This window comes from Rhinopithecus bieti, unplaced genomic scaffold (genome assembly GCF_001698545.2).
Source record: "Rhinopithecus bieti isolate Rb0 unplaced genomic scaffold, ASM169854v2 scaffold_33432, whole genome shotgun sequence".
Taxonomy (NCBI): Eukaryota; Metazoa; Chordata; class Mammalia; order Primates; family Cercopithecidae; genus Rhinopithecus; species Rhinopithecus bieti.
In genome coordinates this window covers 917,996-930,912 of record NW_016814481.1, presented here as the reverse complement: position 1 = coordinate 930,912, position 12,917 = coordinate 917,996, and the positions used below count along the sequence as shown (strand labels likewise).

At 51.6% G+C, this 12,917-nt stretch overlaps 1 long non-coding RNA gene across 1 annotated transcript in view; it reads left to right on the top strand.

The window, feature by feature from the left end:
• The window catches only part of LOC108514769 (uncharacterized), a 19,677-nt gene extending 12,432 nt beyond the window's left edge, over positions 1-7,245 (top strand). Inside the window, exons 4-5 of the long non-coding RNA XR_001881328.1 lie at positions 3,961-4,097; positions 7,209-7,245. This is a non-coding gene — a long non-coding RNA (uncharacterized LOC108514769). The remainder of the gene's footprint in view (positions 1-3,960; positions 4,098-7,208) is intronic.
• The last annotated feature ends 5,672 nt before the right edge of the window (positions 7,246-12,917 follow it).

Here is a 12,917-nt window from a genome sequence, read left to right as displayed (position 1 = left end):
TCACCTCGCCCGGCTAGTTTTTTGTATTTTTAGTAGAGACGGGGTTTCACCGTGTTAGCCAGGATGGTCTCGATCTCCTGACCTCGTGATCCGCCCATCTTGGCCTCCCAAAGTGCTGGGATTACAGGCTTGAGCCACCGCGCCCGGCCGCCTGGCTAATTTTTGTATTTTTAGTAGAGACAGGGTTTCGCCATGTTGGCCAGGCTGGTCTTGAACTCCTGACCTCAGGTGATCCACCCGCCTCGGTCTCCCAAAGTGCTAGGATTACAGGTGTGAGCCACCACGCCCGGCCTAATTTTTTGTATTTTTAGTAGAGATGGCGTTTCACCATGTTGGCCAGGCGGTCTCGAACTCCTGACTTCAGGTGATCCACCCACCTCAGCCTCGCAAAGTGCTGGGTTTACAGGCATAAGCCACTGTGCCTGGCCGGGTCTAAGTTCTTTAATGATTATTTTTTACATGTGTATATCCTATTCTTGGGAAAATTTAAAGGGGATGATTTCTGTTTCTGGTAACGCGAGTATTCAGCGTGTGCTCCCCTGCCTGTAATTCTCCCACTAGGGTCAGGGCAGGGCTGGAGAAGCGAAAACCGTAACTAGAAGAGACTTCCCCAACAGGACGTTGCCCAACCCTGGCCGGGCTGACGTTCAGCCTCGAGGGTCCTTATCGGCAGTGTAATCGCAACTGTGACCAAACCAAGCCACCCACAGCCTGACGCCCCCACACCCTTGACCTTCCCTTTAGCTTTGGGCTTGAGCAGAGCTTTGATACTCAAATAGAGAAAGGAGACAGCAAGACCCTTTTGCCTTCTCAGAGGGGGCCCCCCCTTCTCTGATGCCTTCACAGGTCCTGCCTCTCCAGGACCCAGCTTCCCTCCTGGCCACCCCAGCCACACCCCATTTCCACCCAGCCAGAGAGGGCAAAACACAACACTCCTGGCAGCCCTGCCCGAGTGTGTCCTGGGACATGGTGGGGGTGGGGGCTCCCTGACTCCTGGGACGGGGAACTCTGGGGTGGCCTCTCCTCCCAGCTCCTCGCCCCACTGGTGCCTCTCCCCGTGAGTCGTGGGAAAAGGCAACAAAACCAACCGCAGGGAGATATAAAATCTCTTCCTGTATCTGTGACAGCTGTTTTGTTGGTGTGGCCATCTGTTCTTCCTGTAAACACCTGAATCTGTTCAGACCAAGCTCTTCCTCTCCCCCAGAACCCTCTATGGCTCCCACCTCCCCCAGTAAAATCCAGTCTTCCCCAAGGCCCACAAGGCTTAGCTGTGTGATTTGCCCTGTCACCTCCAGCTCTCCCTCTCATTCACTTGGCTCCAGCCACACCAGCTTCCTCACTGTTCCCCAAATAAATATACCAGGCCCAGTCCAGCCTCAGGGCCTTTGCATGCGCTGTTCCCTCTGCCTGGAACACCTTTCCCGAAGATTTTTATTTATTTATTTATTTATTTTTATTTTTTTGAGACAGAGTCTTGCTCTGTCACCCAGGCTGGAGTGCAGTGGCACAACCTCAGCTCACCACAGTCTCCACCTCCTGGGTTCAAGCCATTCTCCTGCCTCAGCCTCCCAAGAAGCTGGGACTACAAGTGTGCATCACCACGCCCAGCTAATTTTTGTATTTTTAGTAGAGACGAGGTTTCACCATGTTGGCCAGGCTGGTCTCGAACTCCTGACCTCAACTGATCTGCCTGCCTCAGCCTCCCGAGTAGCTGGGATTACAGGCACCCACCACTATGCCTGGCTGATTTTTGTATTTTTAGTAGAGACAGAGTTTCGCCATGTTGGCCAGGCTGGTCTCAAACTCCTGACCTCAAGTGATCGGCCCACCTCAGCCTCCAAAAATGCTGAGATTACAGGCGTGAGCCACCGCGCCTAGCCTCTATCTCTAATTTAATGTCTACTCTATCTTGGCAGAGTCACCATCTCCTCCAACACAGCTGAGTTAAAACTGTATTTCACCTTTCTGCCAAACAGCTCTCCAACCATCATTCCCTCCCCCGCCTTCCCCTGCTAACCCCTCCCCCACTCTGTGTGGGGACTCTGCCCAATGTGGGAATGAATTATGGCTCCCCCACTAGAGGGCTGTGTGCCCTTGCTAAGTGAGTTCACCTCTCTGGGCCTCACTTTCCCCATCTATAAAACGAGGTCATAGCAGTATACCCATTGTTCCCAAGTCTGCCTCCTCTCTAACCTCGCCCTTTTTTTTTTTTTTTTTTTTTTGAGACAGAGTCTCGCTCTGTCACCCAGGCTGGGGTGCAGTGGTGCAATCTTTGCTCACTGCAATCTCCACCTCCTGGGTTCATGCGATTCTTGTGCCTCAGCCTCCTGAGTAGCTGAGACTACAGGCGCCCACCACCACGCCCAGCTAATTTCTTTTTCTTTTTAGAGTCCAGTGGCATAATCTAGGTTCACTGCAACCTCTGCCTCCTGGGTTCAAGCGATTCTCCTGCCTCAGCCTCCCAAGTAGCTGGGACTACAGGTGTATGCCACCATGCCCAGCTAATTTTTGTATTTTTAGTAGAGACAGGGTTTTACCACATTGGCCAGGATGGTCTAACTGCTGACCTCCTGATCCACCCACCTCAGCCTCCCGCAGTGCTAGGATTACAGGCGTGAGCCACTGCGCCCAGCCTCTCATTTTCGTATTTTTAGTAGAGACGGAGTTTCACCACGTTGCCCGGGCTGGTCTCGAACTCCTGACGTCAAGTGATCTGCCTGCCTTGGCCTCCCAAAGTGCTGGGATTACAAGCGTGAGCCACCATTATCAGTCTTCTAACCCCTTCTGACTGACCCATCACCTGAGCCTTGCTTACTTGCCCTGCTCCGGCCTCTGGCCTCCTGTCTTAAAGCTTTGCCTACAATCTCCCAAGTCCACTCCTTGGCCAGTAGAAGAAGGTCTCAACTCACCAGAACCCCTGGCCACCACAGTCAGGTCTGAAACTCTGAGGGGGCTGTTCTCATCACCCTCATTTCACAGATGAGGAAACTGGGCCCTTGTTTAGACCCAGCCAGGATCTAAACAAGGCAATTTACATAAGAGAGGTATAAGTGTGGCCAGGGGCAGTGGCTCATGCCTGTAATCCCAGTACTTTGGGAGGCAGAGGCAGAAGGATCTTTTGAGGCCAGAAGTTTGAGACCAGTCTGGGTAACATAACAAGACCCCATCGCTACAAAAAACTGTTTTTAAATTATCAGATGTGGTGGTGCATGCTTGTAGTCCCAGCTACTTGGGAAGATCGCCTGAGGCCAGGAGTTCAAGGCTGTAGTGAGCTATGAGCACATCACTGCACTCCAGCCTGGGCAACAGAGTGAGACCCTGTCTCTAAAAACAGCGAGGGCTGGGCGCAGTGGCTCATGCCTGTAATCCCAGTACTTTGGGAGGCCGAGGTGGGCAGATCACTTGAGGTCAAGAGTTCGAGACCAGCCTGGCCAACATGGTGAAACCCCCCCCATCGCTACTAAAAATATAAAAAAATTAGCTAGGTATGGTGGTGTACCATAATTACATAGCTGTAATTCCAGCTACTCGGGAGGCTGAGGTGGGAGAATCACTTGAACCCGGGAGGCAGAGGTTGCATTGAGCCTAGATCACACCACTGCACTCCAGCCTGGGTGACAGAGCAAGACTCTACCTAAAAAAAAAAAAAAAAAAAAAAAAAAAAAAAGAAAAAAAAAAATAGAACAAGAGAGAGATAAAAGTGTGATAATCTGGAGAATTCCCAGGAAGGAGTAGTTCAGGGGTCAGGGAATGCTCCCTGGAGGAGGTGACATTTCAGGACAAAAGCTTCTCAGACACAGCATCATCAGGGGGAGAGTGACCCAGGCAGGGGGAACTCCAGGCTCTGAGTTGGGAACCAGTACAGTTTGTTCAAAGCCCATCAAGGTGGTTAGGAGGAAGGCAGGGAGATGTGGGCTGGGAAGTGGACAGGCTCTAACGCTTACATCACTACAAATCCAGGCAGAGGAGCAACAAGCTGGATGAGCAGCAGATGAGTGATGTCTCCTCGGTGGCCATCAGGATTTCCTCTCCAAAGGCAGCCTTCAATTTCCTGCTCACTCTGCCTGGCTCATCGCAGCCTTGGCCCCATTTAACAGGTGAGGAAACTGAGACTCCAGGCAGCATTCCCATGCCCGAAACCATCAGCTGCAGCTTCCCCAGGCCCTGCTACCCTCTAGGTGGGACAGAATTCTAACAGCCCTTGGCTTACCTGGGAGGATGACTTGGAGTCCTTAAGACCAACCCTTGGCCACCTCTTCCAGGAAGTCTTCCTGTCTTGAGCTGGCCAGGAACCTTTCTCCTCTGAATCCCACTCTTGCTTGTGGCAGGCCTGGCAAGTGTGTTCTCCGAGGGGAGACTGGTGGTTTCCGATCCTCCAGACCCTACCCAGCCCACCATGCCCCTCCTTGCAGGAAAATTAGAAAAAGCAAAATGGAGGGGGCACTTCTGGAAGGGAAAATATTTTGATTCTCTGAAGGCACAAAAATTGCCTGATTCCCAATCAATTAGGGGTAATTAACCCTTCACAAAGTAGTAATTAAGTCTGTGCCTCTGAAACCTTAATTAAAAGCTCCAAGAGACTCTGCCTTCTCCCCAGTAGCCAGGCAGCCCCCAGAACTGAGGCCAGGCTGTGGAGACCGGGTGTACCCCTTCTGCACTAGCAGGGAGTGCAGGGGACAGGGCTCTGCTCCCCTCCTGGGGCTGAGTGAGACCCACAGCCTCTCTCATGGCCACCCCCAGGCAGGGATCCCAAGAGCAATGTTCGAGAAACCAGATCTCTTTCCTGCATAGTCCCTTTTGGGGTTGTCAGGCCACACAGGGAGACTTTGCTCTCGAGGGTATAAAGGCAAAGGGCGCAGGCTGGGCTGGGGTTTGTTGTGGGGCTGGTAACAACCTTTTTTTTTTTTTTTTTTGAGACGGAGTTTCCCTCTTGTCGCCCAAGCTGGAGTGCAATGGCATGATGTGAGCTCACTGCAACCTCCACCTCCCAGGTTCAAGTGATTCTCCTGCCTCAGCCTCCCAATTAGCTGGGATTACAAGTGCCCACCACCATGACCAGCTAATTTTGTTTTTTGTATTTTTAGTAGAGCTGGGGCTTCATCATGTTGGCCAGGCTGGTCTCGAACTCCTGACCTCAAGGGATCTGCCCCCCTCGGACTCCCAAAAGTGCTGGGATTACAGGTGTGAGTCACCGAGCCCTGTCCATCTTTAAGACCATTTTTCTCCAGCCTGGCAGAGCTGAAGTAGAGACACCCCCAGCTCCAAATGGAAGCGACGATACCAAGCATGTGATTATCCTCACGAATGACCACAGGGAGGACGGCAGGCTCAGAGAGGACAAAGGACACTTTCCGGTGGAGGCACTCACTGCAGTCCCCAGGCCGACAGGGGTGGGAGACCCTTGGCTGTCTATTGTCTTTTAGTGTCAAGAGACTGAAGAGCTATAATCCCAGTGCTTTGGGAGGCTGAGATGGGAGGATCACTCGAGGCCAGGAGTTTGAGACCAGCCTGGGCAACGTAATGAGACTCTGTCTTTACGAAAAAAAAAAAATTTAAATTAGTCAGGCATGGTGGTGAGCACCTGTAGTCACAGCTACTGAGGTGGGAGAATCCCTCCCCCTCCTCCCCTCACTCCCCTCCCCTCCCTTCCCCTCCCCTCCTCTTCCTTTTCTTTTCTTTTCTTTCTTTTTTTTTTTGACAGAGTTTCACTCTGTCACCCAGGCTGGAGTGCAGTGGCATGATCTCAGCTCACTGCACTCTCTGCCTCCCAGGTTCAAGTAATTCTCAAGCAATGCCTCAACCTCCCAAGTAGCTGGGACTACAGGTGTGTGCCACCAAGCCCAGCTAATTTTTTTTGTATTTTTAGTAGAGATGGGGTTTCTCCATGTTGGCCAGGCTGGTCTGGAACTCCCGACCTCAAGTGATCCTCCCACCTTGGCCTCCCAAAATAGTGGGATTACAGGTGTGAGCCACTGCGCCTGGCCTGAGGTGGGTGGGTAATTTCAGCCTGGGTGGTCGAGGCTGCAGTGAGCCATGGTCATGCCACCGCACTCCAGCCTGGGCAACAGAGCGAGACTCTGTCTCAAAAATAAATAAATAAATAAATAAATAAATAAATAAATAAATAAAGGTGGCTAATGCTAAGCATTGTTTTTTGTTTTTCTTTGTTTGTTTGTTTTTGAGGCGGAGTCTCGCTCTTTCACCCAGGCTGGTGTGAAGTGGTACAATCTCGGCTCACTGCAACCTGTGCCCCCCGGGTTCAAGCGATTCTCCTGCTTCAGCCTCCCGAGTAGCTGGGATTACAGGTGCCTGCCACCATGCCTGGCTAATTTTTGTAGTTTTAGTAGAGATAGAGTTTCACCATGTTGGCCAGGCTGGTCTCGATCTCTTGACCTCAGATGATCCGCCCACCTCGGCCTCCCAAAGTGTTGGGATTACAGGCGTGAGCCACGGCGCCCAGCGCAAGCATTGGTCTTGAAAGGCACATTGTATGGTTCCCTGTGTCTCCCAGGGAGATGGGCAGGGGGTAAGAAGGGGACTTTGCAAGCAGAGCCCACCACGTGCACCTTGACTGCATAATTGGGGTCAATATGGTCAGAGGCAAAGTCCTGGAAGAGTGGCGGGGTAGGCAGGGGGACAGGGCACGGGCCAGGGCTTCTTTCTGTGGGCGACACCACAAGGACGGTGCCGCTGGTGGCGTTGGAGGGCTTTTAGCTCAATGTGAGCCTTCTTCTCCCCTCGGGCTTTTAGGAGGTGACTCCTCAGGGAGAGTGAGAGGTCAGATTTGTCTCCAAAATAGGCCTTGACATCGCAGCCCACCTGTTTCTCCATCTCCCGTCTCTGGCTACTGTGACCTCCTTTTCCACTGTCCAATACCCAAGCTCCTTTCTGCCATAGGGGCTTTGCGCTGGCTGCACCTTCTGCTAGAAATCCTGGCTCCAGACTCGGCATGGCTGAGGCTTTTTTCTTCTCAAGCCTCAGGACAAGCGTCACTTCCTCAGAGGCCACTCCACCCACTCTACCCACAGTGGGTGCTTCAGTGACATCCCTGTATATACTTTCTCCTTCAGAACACTTACTGCCATCAGCAATGACCTTGCAGCCTGTTGTCCTCTTCCTCCTCTCTCTTCTCTCTTCCCTTGGACTGTAAGCTCCAGAAGCGCATGGAGGTTTATCTGTTTTGTTTCCTTTTTTTTTCTCTTTTTCAGATGGAGTCTTGCTCTGTCGCCCACGCTGGAGTGCAGTGGCATGATCTTTGCTCACTGCAACCTCCGTCTCCTGGGTTCAAGAAATTCTCCTGCCTCAGCCTCCTGAGTAGCTGGGATTACAGGCACCCACCACCATGCCTGGCTAATTTTTGTATTTTTAGTAGAAAGGGGGTTTCACCATTGGCCATGCTGGTATCGAACTGCTGACCTCGTGATCCGCCCACCTTGGCCTCCCAAAGTGCTGGAATTACAGGCGTGAGCCACCGTGCCTGGCCTCTTTTTACTTTTAGAGACAGGTTATTGCTCTGTTGCCCAGGCTGGAGTGCAATGGTGCGATCATGACTCACTGCAGCCTCCATCTTCTGGGCTCAAATGATCCTCCCACCTCAGATTCCTGAGTGGCTGGAGTTACAGGCCTGAGCCAGCCCTATTCTGTCTTCTGTGTACTCTACACCTAGAGCAATGATCTAGGTTTGCTCAATACAGAGTAGGTGCTCAATAAACGTTGCATGAATACGTGGACGACGAGTTCTAGCTGGGAAACGGCAGCTGAGAAAAGTGGGTTGTGGAGGAGAATTTAAGAGATGAGAGCTATTACCGAAACTCCTGGGGGGCTCCAGGGCCCCCCGGGCTGGGGAGAAAGGAGGGCGACCATCCACTTCCCCGGGAGTCGCACGCACCTCCCCTTGGCGGCCCACAGGTGGCGCCCGCTCGCCGCGCTGCAGCGGCGGGAAGCGGAGGTGGAAAAACCCGAGCTTTAGCCCCCTCACCTGTCTGGCTGCTGAGGTCAGTTCCCGGCCTGGATTTGGACGCCAAGCCCTGGGATCCTGCTTGGGGTCCTACGTCCTGGTAGAGGGGCTTTTTTGGTCAAATGAAGGGGATCTGAGAAGTGTGGGGGTGGTGGGCTACAGGGTCCGGGCAGCTAGGGCTCCCTCCCTCTGTCCACGCATGCTCTGATTCCCCCATTCCTAAAACTAGTTCAGCAGCTCCATGCCTGGGGGAGGGGAGAACACGCTTAGCATGTTGGTGTTCTGCCTTAACTTTATATAGGTTAAAGCTGTGCGCAGGGTTTGGTGTCAGTGGGTCCTGGGTGCACATTTGTAGAACAGCGAATGGGTGAATCCCCGTTTTTCAGATGGGGAAACTGAGGCTCAGGGAGGCGATGAGGCTGACCCAGGTTCATAGAGCCAGAAAATGGCAAGGCTGGGATTGGAGACACCAGGCCTGTATGAGTCCAGAGTCAGCCCGTTTTGTTTGTTTGTTTGAGACAGAGTCTTGCTCTGTCGCCCAGGCTGGAGTGCAGTGGCAAGATCTTGGCTCACTGCAACCTCCACCTCCTGGGTTCAAGCGATCACCTGCCTTAGACTCCTGAGTAGCTAGGATTACAGGCACCTGCCACCATGCCCAGCTAATTTTTTGTATTTTTAGTAGAGACGGCATTTCACCATGTTGACCAGGCTGGTCTTGAACTCCTGACCTCAAGTGATCTGCCCACCTCAGCTTCCCAAAGTGCTGGGATTACAGGCGTGAGCCACCATGCTTGGCCAAGAGTCAGCCAATGTTTAAAAAACAATGTATGTTTAAAAAACATTGTATTTGGCCCGGCGTGGTGGCTCATGCCTATAACCCCAGCACTTTGGGACGCTGAGGCAGGTGAATTACTGGAGGTCAGAATTTCAAGTCCAGCCTGACCAACATGGCGAAACCCCGTCTCTATTAAAAATACAAAATTAGCTGGGCATGGTGGCGTGTACCTGTAATCCCGGTTACTTGGGAGGCTGAGACGGGAGAATCATTTGAACCTGGGAGGCAGAGGTTGCAGTGAGCAGAGATCGCACCATTGCACTCCAGTCTGGGCAAAAAGAGTGAAACGTCGTCTCAAAAAAACAAACAAACAACAACAAAAAAATTGTATTTTATTTATTGTAGAGACGAGAAGTCTTGCCATGTTGCCCGGGCTGGTCTCCAACTCTCGGGCTCAAGAGATCCTCCTGCTTCAGGCTCATTCAGTGCTGAGATTTCAGGCCAGCATTGCCTCGCCCAGCCTAAAAACATTTTTCAAAAGTGGATTTTCTAGTTACCCAAAGTGATACAGGATTTCCTCTGGGAAGCTAAAGTCCTTTCTGTCCCTCCTTATCTCAACTCCGAGATGATGGTGGGAAGGGTCTCTTCATCCTGCCCTCTTTGCCTTCAAAACCATGTCTACACATGCCTCAGGGGTCTCTGTGTTTCTAGCTGGTTCATAAACTTCTCCTGTCTGGGCTGGGCACAGTGGCTCATGCCAGTAATCCCAGCACTTTGGGAGGCTGAGATGGAAGGATGACTTAAGGTCAGAAGTTAGAGAACAGCCTGGCCAAAATGTGTGACCCTGTCTCTACTAAAAATACAAAAATTAGCTGGGTGTGGTGGCACACGCCTATAGCTACTTGGGAGGCTGAGGCATGAGAATCGTTTCAACCCAGGAGGCAGAGGTTGCAGTGAGCTGAGATGGTGCCACTGTACTCCAGCCTGGGCAACAGAGCAAGACTCCGTCTCAAAACAAAAACAAAAACAACAACAAAAAACTGCCCCTGTCTGGGCCTCAGTTGCCTTGTCTGTAAAATGGGTTTAATGGTCATTGAACCACTTTCTAGGGTGTCTGTGAGTTAGTTGCACAAAAAGCTGGTCCGGGCAGGGTGGAATTGGGGGTCTCCTCTGGTGGTCTGTACATCCTGGTAGGAAAACACACCAGGAGTGGATGATCCTGGTTCCCTAGTTCGAGCGCTTGGTGCACAGTGGGTGTGTGTGGCCTAATGCTGCCGGTGCACCCACTGTGTGTCTGCATTTGAATAATGTGTGCGCACTCAGCTGTTTCCACGTGGGGCCAGTGGCTTCCCGTAGACCAGGGTTTTTCAACCTCAGCACTCTTGACATTTGGGGCCACATCATTTTTTTGCTCTGGTGGACTGTTCTGTGCCTTGTAGGATTTTTTTTTTTTTTTTTTTTTGCAGGGGAGATGAGGTCTTGCTATGTTGCCCAGACTGGCCTTGGACTCCTGGCCTCAACTGATCCTCCTGCCTTGACTTCCTGAAGTGCTGGGATCACAGGCCTTAGTCACCTTGCCCAGTCCCTTGTAGGACATTGAGCGTCCCTGAACTGGACCTACTAAATGTCAGGAGTACCCCTGCCCCATTTTTTTTTTTTTTTTTTTTTGAGATGGAGTCTCACTCTGTTGCCCAGGCTGAGGTGGAATGATCTTGGCTCACTGCAACCTCTGCCTCCCAGGTTCATATGATTCCCCCACCTCAGCCTCTAGAGTAGCTGGGATTACAGGCACTCACCACCACACCTGGTTAATTTTTGTATTTTCGGTAGAGACGGGGTTTTCCCCATGTTGGCCACGCTGGTCTCAAACTCCTCACCTCAAGTGATCTGCCCACTTTAGTTTCCCAAGTGCTGGGATTATAAGTGTGAGTCACTGTGTCCGGCCCCCTGCCCCAATTTTACAGCCAGAAATACCTTCAGACATTGCCAAATGTCTCCTGGGGGACAGAGTCACCCTCATTGAGATGCATAGCTGTATATACTTCTGGGAGGTACACATATAGGTCAGAAACAGACCCTGATACAGGGTTGGAGGGCAAGTGGTTTATTTGGGAAATGAACACAGGAAACCTGGGGAGGAGAGAAGAGAGATGACAAGGGGTATCAGACAGGTTGTCACTGTGGAAAACTGGAGCCTGACCCCTCCAGGGATCTCTGGGAGACTGTGGATTAGGCATCTGCTGGGGAGGGAGCTGGGGTATTTATCCACCAACTCATTCCATCTCTGGCTCAGGGCTACTCCCAGGGATGTTAATTTCCCCCACTTCTGTCTCCTGTTCAAGTATACTGAAGTGATCAGGTCCCAGATGTGGCCAGGGTCCAGCAGGACATCTCTACAGCGGTTTCTCTTCCTTTTGGGGCGGCTCTTCCTGGGGGTCTCTTTGGGCTGTGCGAGCCCACCCGGATGTCTGCAGCCGGCTGTGTGTATATTTGGTGTGCCAGTGTGTGTTTATCTGCCGTGCATGTGTTTGCGTCTGTATTTATCTGGCACAAGTGTGCTTGTCTTTGTTTTCCCTTCTGCTCCGTCTCCACGAATGTGGGGGAAACTTCTGTTTTTAATCAGGGGCTAAGGAACTGTGTTACTGCCACATTAGCAACTGTGTTATTAATGAGGCCAATCAGAAGTGATTTTTCATACTTGCCCCGAGGTCTAAGTCAAGGCACCATGCCTGAAGTCCTCCCAGAGGGTAGCCTCAAAGCCCTGCCGGCTTCTTGTATGCCCAAGAGGGAAACTGAGGCACAGTCAGGGAAAGGGAGTTAATACCTATTGGAAACTGATTACCTGCAAAGCATTTCACATGCACAAATACTTAATGAGTTCTTATGCCTACTACATATAAGGAAAGAAATTCATGTTCTCATTTACTGATGAGGAAGCTGAGGCTGGGGTGAGGTCCAGAGCTCTTGTGGAAGCTGATGGCTCTGGGGCCTCCAACACCCATTTCTTTGTTCCTTTTAAATGGCAACCGTTCTTGTGTGGGGAGGGGACGGAGCAGGGTATCACTCTGTTGCCCAGACTGGAGTACAGTGGTACAGTCTCAGCTCACTGCAACCTCTGCCTCCTGCCTCCCGGGTTCAAGAGATTCTCCTGCCTCAGCCACCCAAGTAGCTGGGATTAGAGGTGTGTGCCACCATGCCTGGCTAATTTTTGTATTTTTGGTAGACACAGGGTTTCACCATGTTGACCAGGCTGGTCTCTGTCACACGCATCCATGTGAAGACAGTCCACCAAACAAGTTTTGTGTGAGCAATAAAGCTTTTTAATTACCTGGGTGCAGGTGGGCTGAGTCCGAAAAGAGAGTCAGCAAAGGGTGGTGGGATTATCATTAGTTCTTATAGGTTTGGGATAGGCGGTCGAGTTTGGAGCAATATTTTTTTTTCCTGGAGTGCAGTGGTGTGATCTTGGCTCACTGCAAGCTCCACCTCCCAGGTTCACGCCATTCTCCTGCCTCAGCCTCCTGAGTAGCTGGGACTACAGGCGCCCACCACCACGCCCGCCTAATTTTTTGTATTTTTGGTAGAGACGGGGTTTCACAGTGTTAGCCAGGATGGTCTCCATCTCCTGACCTCGTGATCCACCCGCCTCGGACTCCCAAAGTGCTGGAATTACAGGCGTGAGCCACGGTGCCGGGCCAGGAGCAATCTTTTTGCAGGCAGGGGGTGGATTGTACAAAGTACATTCTCAAGGTGGGCGGGGAGAATATTACAATGTACCTTCTCAAGGGTGGGGAGGGTGTATCGTACAAAGTACATTCATAAGGGTGGGGGAATATCACAAAGTACATTATCACAAGGACGGGGAGGGTGTATTGTCACAAAGACATTGATCAGTTAGAGTTGGGCTGGAACAAATCACAATGGTGGAATGTCATCAGTTAAGGCAGGAACTGGCTATTTTCACTTCTTTTGTGGCTCTTCAGTTGCTTCAGGCCATCTGGATGTGTACGTGCAGGTCACAGGGGATATGATGTCTTAGCTTGGGCTCAGAGGCCTGACAGTCTCGAACTCCTGACCTCAAGTGATCCGCCTGCCTTGGCCTCCCAAAGTGCTGGGATTACAGGCATGAACCACTGTGCCTGGCCTCAGATGGCAACCATTCTTTTTTTTTTTTTTTTTTTTTTTTTT